Source organism: Lichenostomus cassidix, chromosome 2 (genome assembly GCF_008360975.1).
Source record: "Lichenostomus cassidix isolate B80296 chromosome 2, HeHo_3.0, whole genome shotgun sequence".
Lineage (NCBI taxonomy): Eukaryota > Metazoa > Chordata > Aves > Passeriformes > Meliphagidae > Lichenostomus > Lichenostomus cassidix.
In genome coordinates this window covers 45,046,373-45,056,397 of record NC_139482.1, presented here as the reverse complement: position 1 = coordinate 45,056,397, position 10,025 = coordinate 45,046,373, and the positions used below count along the sequence as shown (strand labels likewise).

Here is a 10,025-nt window from a genome sequence, read left to right as displayed (position 1 = left end):
CTTAGCCTAAGTTAGCAAAAAATGCATCAGCCTCAAGTCTACTACAAAGGGTACATCAGGGCAGCAGGGTGTGAAGCCCAAATTTATTCTGAGTACCCTTAAATAAAGAGAAATCTAATTGAGATGCCTGGTTCAGGAACATCACCAGAGCTGCAATACCTACAGCTGGTGTAAGACCATTCCAGAGGGCAATGAGATTGGGATGCATCACCCTACAGGACTGCTTTATCTATCTAGGGAGAAGAAAAATAGAGCTCTTAGATGACCTACGAGTAAACATAGTATAAGAAATGCGTTGAGTTGACATGTACCAAGGCCTGTGTGTCTGAAAGTGTTCAGGTCTGGCCAGAGAGAATTATAGAGCAAGTGAAGTGTCAGAGTAGCTGCTGTTGTGTTCCTAGAACTGCTCAGACCTGGGCAAAAGAATGACCTCACAGCTGGAGGTGGGAAGGAAAAAGGAAAAACAGTGAGATAAAGACAGAGGAGCAATTAGGAATTATGAATGAGTAAAAGAAGGAGGAAATGCAAGTAAAGGTAGAACAAAGAAGCTGAAAAGAACTCAGCAGTGTGGTAAGAGCACTTTATAGTGGTGTACATATCTGGAAACCTGCTCTGAGCAGTGTGTTTGTTCCTCTCTCAGCAGAATGCACGGGTGCTTCAGTTCCTCACCGCTGAGCGCCTCTAATGAACGCTCTTTTGTAGCCTCCTGAACACCTCCCATGGCTAATGCAGGGTATGCTAACATATTTGTAAAGGTTTGCTTAGCAATGAATAGATCTGCCCTAACTTCAAAATACATCAGTGGCATGTAGCCTCAGGACCCCCTGTATCTTAAACACGTCCCTGGTGGCAAGCCAGATTTGACTGCACACAAAGTGATGCTGCTTCCCTTCTTTAGGGCACTGCCTCCCCATTCAGCCAGAGGAGCTGCAGCCATCCACAGCACATCACCCTGACGGGAGCCCACAGGGAACAGAGGCATTCTCTTCACAGGTGAATTCATCCCTGCATCACATTGTGGGCCCAGGCGTCAGCTTCAGCACTGGAAAGATTTATATCTGATTACTCCTCTTTTAAAAGAATGTCACTCTCAGAGAGAATTTCAGTGCCTGGGGGCAAAAGGAAAGGATTGTTTGGGTTGTTTTGACTTGAGTGTTGGCTCTTTGCATGTCAGGGTACTCCGCTTAAGTTTCCCACTTGTGGGCTCTCTGTCTGCCTGCTGGAGTCTTTCAGCAGACCTCCCTGGTAGCAGTGCAATAGTGGAGTGGATTAGTGACAACTTTCAGAGGGTGGGAAACTTGACAGAGTATTTTTCTCTCTGAAACAATGCAATTATGCCTGGAGGGAGGTCCTGAAGACCTGGCAGGTAGTCTTGGTACAAAAATTGCATAGAAGTCTCAGTCCTAGATCTCATCCCACTGTATGAACACAAATACTCCATGGAGGATTCCTTTAGGATGGACGTTGTGCATGAAGAAGTAGATTTTGCAGGGAGATATCTCTGAGCCTCTGAGCACTGTGCATGAGTGAGGTGTGAGAGGCAATGGCACTGGGGGACTGCAGCCTGTCTGTTCTTGACTGCTTGACAGACCTCGAAGGCTACTGCCTCTGGAGAGTAGTTTGGAGCAGCCCTGGGTAACATCTTGAGCAAGGGGATATGGGAACCTCCTCTTCAGTTCCTTCATTTCTCTGGTGGTCAGATCTCAATCCCAGAGGTGTGAGGATTTGAAGAAACCATCAGCTGCTCTCAGTCTCATAAATCCATGAGGTTACTGAACTTAGGAAAGCTGCTGATGAGTATCTGTAAAAGGAGGTGGTGGCTTCAGAGTGAGGATTTGCTTATGCAGAGTGGTGGAGAAAAACATCATCTGAATTAACAAAATATGTGAATTGAAAGTGGATTATCAATGCCGTATAAATGGATGAATTCCTTAAATTCTTCTCTTCAGTATTAAAATTATCCTAATTTGTTTCAGTATAATTATGAAAGAGAATGTTATACAGGTCTTTAATGAGATATAACTTACTTACTGTAAAACTTAGCTTGGGTTAATTTTTTTGTGTCTCCCAGTAGGGGTGAGATTGGAATACAGGCCTGGATTTTTTTTTAACAGGAAACTTGTATTGTCTTTACTGGGGATTTTAGTAACTGATTCTAATAATGTTAGAATCCATTTTTATTACGATTGTACTATTTATAACATTGGGATATGAAATCTCTGAATAAGCGATTAATTAATCCTCGCCACATCCCTGTGAGGATGGTAAAGACTATGTAGCAACTTCTTTGTTCATTGCTGTGCTATGTCTGCTTTTAGCATGGAATACAGCAAGGCAAAGCAGTGCTACAAGATATGGGAGGGAAGATGAGAACCAAATGTTATTGGACAAATGGAAGAAATTAAGCAAAAAAAAAAGTTGCTGCCCAGCTTAGAATTTGGTCAAGCCACTGTGAGAAAAAGTCAGGGGAGTTTTAGCAATCAGGGTGTCTGCTTTATGTCTAACCAAATCCACACATAAGGGTGCCACACACACTGTGCACTGTGGTGAAGACTGGCTTAATAGCAGGGGGTAAATATTGTAAAAATAATTTATCTACTTTCTTTCTGTTCATAAAGAGGATTTATCTTCTTAAATTACATTTCTTAAAAAAATTAAAATTTAAAAAAAACAACTCTCTGAGAAGATGACTGCTCTCTGAAGGCTTATTCTCCGTTGTCATAGCTTGCTCCACTGGTGTTGCAGTGCAACGTGGTACTCCTCACAATCCCTTCTCCATACGAGCAACTTCTTTCTTTCCCTCGGAAGACAGTTTATTTTCTACCCAATGCGAAATCTCATGTTTGTCTTACTTCTTTGAAAGAGCACAAGCACTGTGCTTTTGTTCTTCTCATTTTCCAGTGCCTTTTTGCTGATCTTCTCTGCATGTATCTGAAAGGTCAGAAAACAAATCAATATGGAAAAGGACCTCCTGCCTCTTTTAACCTAACCTGTAGGAGGGAGGGAAGGGAAACAGCCAATTATGTGAGGGGGATCTTTAAATATACTTGAAAAAAGCACTGTGGGAGTGAGGGTTTGGAAGGACAGGTGTTGACAAGACCATTCTCTGCAGTTCACTGGGTGCCTTTATGAACTCATGGTCTTCTCCTCCACATCAGTGTATACAAGCAGATCCATAGAGCTGAAACATATCCCACGAAAGAGGCTTACATAGGTAATGGCCCTTGAATTTCCCCATGAAGGTCAGGCACTGGGTGCTGGACTGGGACTCACCACGTAGTTTGAGGGCTACCAAAACTTTCTGTTTTCTATTGCCTGGGTTTTCTTCAGCACTTTCTGGTTACCACTCCCTTATTTCCATTCCTCAAGGTGACCGGCTCCTTCTTCTGCATGTAGCCCCCATGCACATTCCAGAGCATCCGAGAGAGGCTCCACATCTGCACAGCAACTAGATTCCTACTGCACCATCACTGGTGCAGTAAGGCCTGTAATTGAGTTCTTGTCTAATCTCTAGCCTGAATACTACAGACATGTTAACTAATCATGGCCTCTGTTGCCAACATCCAGCCTCAAACATTCTGCTGAGAGTGCTCCTGGAACCTCCTCTGCAGTCAATGGAAAGGAGGTAGCTCTTCCTTTACTTTCCAGTGATGAATACTTCCCGATTGCTCATATTTGGTCGTCATGCAAGTGTCTTGTGATAGGTGCTAACAATTTAGGTCTTAATCTCTGGAATTATTTTAGCCTTTAAACGTATGCCCTTGAATTTAGCCTTGCTTAATCTGTCAAGGGCAAGACCCTTGAACACCCTGTTAAGGTACCTTCTTTTCTCCCCAGCCCCATCCCAGGTGCCTTTTTAAAGAACAGCTTTTCACTTGCTGCTTATTTAGCTTGCTTATTTTAGCTTGCTTACTGGTGTGGAAAAGTGGCTAACTGCTCTGCCCTCCCTCCAGAATCAAGGTGAGAAAACAGAGAAATGCAGAGAGCACAGTGAGTTCACCTTTTAAAGCACAGAATTGGAGTTCTGTGCCATCCAAAAGAGCAGCCATCCAGCCTGGATAAACAGTGACATTTTGCACAGGTATCAGCAAGGTTCTGCACCCTGCACTACCTGTCTGCTTTGGTTGTGGTCTCTCTTTGGTGTTACATTTGTCTTACCGAATCAGCAGTAACAAACAAACCCTTCCCTTTTGCATATATCTACACATATAACACTCTTGCAGGGGAAGACAACGGTGCCCATGTGTTTCAGAAAGCTCAGTGTTTGTGCTGCTGAGTGCAGGATGGTGGTGCTCCTTCTGCATGCTGGTAGTGTCAGTCATCAGAGCAGAGAGACAGAAGCAGGGGGCAGAAACAATGACATAAAAGTATTTTACTTCCTCCTGATGTCATCTGTTGTACTACTGAAACTGCTTCATTAAAAGCTTTTAAAGAATACCTTTGCAGAAAAAGCCTTTTGCAAAAGACAGCTGTTAGAAAAAGAACATTCTTTTGCAGATGATAAAAGCAGAAGCCCACATAGTAGATGTTTTTCCGTCTTCACTTTTCTTCCTCGTTTGTGTCCTGCACCAAGCCATTACACTTTGGGCCCATTCTGGCAACTGACTGCACAATTCCGATGGCAGAGCCAGGCTGAAATCAGATGATGCTGGTGTGTTGCACCTTCCATTTTGAAATGTCTTGTGTGGGTAAGCTGCTGACATCTGCTGTAAGTTTGCTGTGCCTCTTGGGACACTGTTTTCATACAAAGATTGAACTCTAGGACCCCAAAAGAAGAAACCGAATGAGGAAACCATTCAGGATCTTGAGCTTTTTGAGTGAAATTTCTTACACTGAAATAGCCTGTGTTGTCAGAAATGAAAACTGGAATTGGTCCATTAGACTGAGCAGAGAGCAATTTGCCTGCGGATGCCTTTACTCTAAATGAGAACACAGACACTTTACTAGGCAGAAGCAACAGACTTTGAGATAAGATGGGACCATGAATTTTGCTTCCTGTTGCAGATCTAGGCAGTTCTGGTCTTCTTTTAGGTCTCTGGGAGGCTTCAAAAGGCTGATATTAAAGAATTATTAACACAAAAGCCCCTTATATTGCTGCATCTTAGACATCTTAATGAGCCCTCCCTATGGAAGGAGGGCAGATTTTGATCCCAGTGGTGTAAACCTGGAGTAGTGGATTTTTGTGAATTTCAGTGGGACTCCTCTAGAAAAATCCCTGTATAATGAAAATGAAACACTTTAAAGCAATATATTTTTATACTGGTTAGCTGCCCCATCCTTCAGCCTAAAAAAATGGTTTGGGATTCTCATGTTGGTTTGATATGAAAGAAAATGACACTGAACAGCTCAGAATCTTTCTGAGGTGACGGTGTGGTCACCCATCTGTATCTTGCCTGGAAGCATTTTGCAGATCTTTTGAGGCTTAGTTGCTCAAAACATCATAAAATTGTGTTTTGCCTGAACTTCTGCTCATCTTTATCTCTCAGTGGAGACGGCAGTAGCGAAGCAGTAATCTCCCCTGGGACTCCTTACCTAATGCACGCTCTAAGTGATCAAGACATGCTGCTTACCTTCTCATCCACAAAAAGAGAAGTATGTGGCTTACTAAGACTTGAACAATGAAAATCAGAGCAAAAGGCTGTAACGAAGCAGACTGATGACAGAAAAAATGGGTAATTAACATGTAAAAGTTAATTGTTGCAGGCATTACACACGGACTGAGCTGTTTTATGCTGTTTGCTGGGATGTAGCAGGGTACACTGAGCACTATGGGCTTAGGCAGAGTCCTCACACCTCAACTGTGTTTATTCTGATGATCAGATAACTGCTGGCAGTCATTGCCATCACACCATGACATTTAACTTGTACCACGTGCTGAAGTGCTTGTGCTATGGCACAGACCTGAGCATTCCACCACTAAGCTGCAATAGCAAGTATGATGAAAAATCATCTTCTTGTGGGAGTGATCATCCCCCTGTACCTGGCACTGGTGAGGCCACACCTCAAATACTGTGTTCAGTTTTGGGCCGCTCACTACAAGAATGACATTGAGGGGCTGGAGCATGTCCAGGGAAGGGCAGCAAAGCTGGGGAAGGGTCTGGAGCACAAGTCTGATGAGGAGAGGCTAAGGGAGCTGGAGTTTTTTAACCTGGAGAAAAGGAGACTCAGGGGAGACCTTGTCACTCTCTATAACAGCCTGAAAGGAGGGTGCAGTCAGGTGGGAGTTGGCCTCTTCTCCCAAGTACCAAGCAATAGGACAAGAGGAAATAACATTAAGTTGCACCAGAGGATGTTTAAATTGGATATTTGGAAAAATTTCTTCACTGAAAGGGTTGTGAAGCATTGGAACAGGCTGCCCAGGGAAGTAGTTGAGTCATCATCCCTGCAGGTATTTAAAAGATGCATAGATAGGGACATGACGGACCTGACAGTGTTAGGTTAATGGCTGGACTCAATCTTAGAGGTCTTTTCCAAATAAACTGAATCTATGATTCACCTTTCCTCTCCTCCTATTTTAACTTTGCTGAAAATTGGCACCATGTTCCAGAAGCTAATCAAGCCCTTGTCTACTCTACTTTGCTCACAATTTCCCTTTAGAAAAATGCTATGAAGAGCAATCCACCATGGGAAATGTTGTAAAATTATGCTGAAACTACATGCAAGGTGAGCCTGCAGAATTGAGATCCTGATACCTCTGGTGGTTTAGATTTAAGGCTTTATCTTAAACCAACAAGAGTATATTCTGTGTCTATGTGTGTATGCATAACACAATTGTGTTTTTACTGCACACAGATTCATACATGCATTGAGACAGAGCAAGCTGTCTGTCAATTTGGATTCAGGAAACAGATGTGCCTGTATCTTGCAATGTCCTCAGACCTCTAAAAGAGACAAACTGCAAAGATCAAGAAGAGAAATTACTTAAAAAGTTGATCTCCGTTATTCCTGAAGAAGGCATGAATGAGTAGTAGATATTTGCTCTGAAATTCTACGAGGTGGTTTCTAATCTGCAATATAATTGCATTTGCTTATATCATAACAGAGAATCCTGAAAATTTTACAGGTGGCCAATAGACCTAATAAGTGAACCTCAGCCATCTTCTTCTGTGAAATCCTGGAAACGGTGAGACCATGCAGCACCACCATGCTTGGGGTCAGACTCCTCCTTCATGGAACAGAACTGACAATGCTCTGGGTACCTTCTTGGAGGGTATGGAAAACTTTCATGGGTGACTGAAATTTTAAATTCCTAAAATCACCAAAGGATTCTGAAATCTAGTCATTGCTGATATATTTGTCCACGTATTTGCTTACATTGGAGAGGTAAACTAGGACCTTTTTGAGTGGGAAACTAAAACCTCTTTTTGGAGTCCTCTTTCCCTGGCAGGCTGTTGGGATACAGATATGATCAGATCTGGATTTGACTCATCCATAGTTTGTGGTTTAGTTTTGCAAAATGTGAATCTCCCACTTGAACTTTCCCAAGAGCATCTTCCAATGTTACCTCATGTCTGATTTCCCCTTGTGCTGGCATGGCTGAGAGCAGCCACAATGGGCAAAGGGAACCTCTATAACCAAGTGATTCCCCTCGTGCTGGGTGATCTTGTGGTTCAGTCCTTCATCCAGCAGTAGGGGTAGATAGCAGGGGAAGCGTGCAGGCTAGAGCAGCAATAGATCCATTGACTCTGTTACTAAATTTTCATTTTGACTAAGCTAGTGCCCTTGGAAAACACTAAAATCTCAAAAAGTAATGCAGAACAGCACTTAGCTTCTTTAACAGGTGAGCAATGTTGTGTACCACCTGCATTCTCACTCTGCATTAATAGTAGCAGTAGTTATAAGAATAACAGTAACAACAACAACAGTAATAGTAATAGTAATAATAATAATAATGCACGGAAAACCTAGTTGGTGTCCTTCATTGTGAGTTAGAACTACAATAAGCAACATCTGGTTTTTGTGTTTTTCCTGTTCTAGGTTTCCAAGAGCTGTTTGTAAGTCTTACTGAGGCAGTAGCCTGAATCCTTGGGAGGAGAAATTGTCCTTCCTTGTCCTGAAGCAACCTCTCTGACTAATCCAAGGCCTCACCTAACATAGCCCTTGGCATATCTTCTGGCTGTTCGACAGTTGGTAAAAGGTAGTGAGGATTGGAGGAGCCTCTGAAAAAGTCAAGTGCTTCAGACCCAGCACTGTGAGTGGCTTCATGTGGTCTAGGGGCTTATCCCTCTGTAAGGGCCAGAGCCTGACAGCAGAGAGGCTGTGCCACTCCAAATTACACCATGGATGACTCTGCTATAATTTCTGCCTAAAATTTGTGTCACAGCACAACCTTATTGCTAATTTTTCCTCCTCCTTTTATTATACAGGCACCTTTCTGTCTGCAGGCAAGTCAGGCAGTGAACTTTTCAGAGATGGCAGCAGGCCACAGTATTTACTGAAGGGAGCAGAGCTGTCAGCTTGGGAACACATGGGAAGACTGAAGGAAAAGGGAGGCCAGTCCCTCTCTCTGCCTCTGCTCCACTCAGACTGGAGTCTTGGAGGTCTGAGTGAGTCCCAGGGACCCTGAAGAAAGCAGGCATGAAGAAATCTGGAAGGGATTAACAAAGTAAATCTGTGTATGGTCACTCAGCAGTATTATAGTCTGTCTCACTCCAGATACTGAGGCCAAATGCATGGGAATGATGTGCTAGTGTGATTAAATTTGGGGGTGCCAACTCCAGCCAGCACTGACAGGAGCAGCCATGGAAACAACCAGCAGGGTCCTGCTGGACAGGATGTCTATGGCAGGGCAGGCTAGCACTGCCAGCAAGAGGAGATGGAGCCAGAGCATGTCACCACCAGAGCTGTTGACCCAGCACAGCCTGGTCACTAGAGGTGAATCCACTTCCATCAGCAACCCAGGAGTGCTCAGTCACAGGCTGTCTGTCAGGAGCTGTGAAGGATCAGGAGCTGGATTCTCGTGGAGTAATTTGAAGCATCTGGAATGCTGCTCTGGGTTCTTGGGAAGAGAAAACACTACTGGTAAAGTCATTGTTGGGTCCATACGTAACCTAGCTTTGGAGGAAATCCCAGAAGTTTTGCTGGGATCATTTCTTCAGGGCTGGGAGAAAAGCTTGAATTAGGCTTACAGGTTTTGTTTTCTAACTATAACTTTGATTTGCTCTGACTTCATATGAACAGTAAAATCTGCTAAGCATCTCTCCTTATAACCTACTTACTTGGTGGAGAGTCAGACAAACAGTGCCATACAAATTTTGAGGATAAAAAAGGTTGATTTGTAAATGAAACTGCTTTGATTGCCTGGTTACTATACACTTCACTTGATTTTGGTATCCCTCTCCTTTAAACCTGAACACATGCTTTGAAATAATGGTGGAGATTCTAGCTTTCAAAACACCAGCTACCAACTTTTTTGACAACACAAATTCCCCAGTCTCAGCCAAGTTCAGACTTTGGCAGTTGCTTTTCAATCACTCTGGCAAATGCAGGAGCAGAATGGGATCCTGATAATTAAAATCTCTGTAAGGCATTCCTTACCCTCCGTGACTTAAGGGAAGAGGCTGTAAACACTGCATCCAAAACTCCTTGTTATGCTGGCTCAGAAAGTGCAGACTGTGAAACCATTAATTTTCAGCTGTGGTGCTGAGGACTAAATTTTGCTCTGACACTGGAAAAACAGTGCAACTCTGGATTTACATGGGTGAGGTTATGTTCTGTCTGAGACCTTTGCAGTTGAATAAATTGGAGAAGATGTGGGAAGAATTACTTTTGAGGGAAAGGGAATCAGCTCACCTTAATTCTGAAATGGGGGCTGAGACTAAAAGGTACAGTGATTGATTCCTAATACTGCAGAATAAGAAGATGAGACATCCTCCTTATTTCTGTACTACATAGAAAAGAAACAAACAAAAGCAGCTCCCAGGAACACTACTTTTGGCCTAAACTTCACCAATTCCTTGAAAAAAAAGGGGGTATGGTGAATTCATAAATACAAAGCAAAATTCTTTGGGAAAGAAGAAAGAACA

At 43.1% G+C, this 10,025-nt stretch overlaps 1 long non-coding RNA gene across 1 annotated transcript; it reads left to right on the top strand.

Annotated features, from left to right (window-relative positions):
* The first annotated feature begins 6,960 nt into the window (after positions 1 to 6,960).
* LOC146441278 (uncharacterized) lies at positions 6,961 to 9,198 on the top strand. The gene is made up of 2 exons (XR_014850427.1): positions 6,961 to 7,210; positions 7,978 to 9,198. It is a non-coding gene; the product is annotated as an uncharacterized LOC146441278 (long non-coding RNA).
* Positions 9,199 to 10,025: the final 827 nt, after the last annotated feature.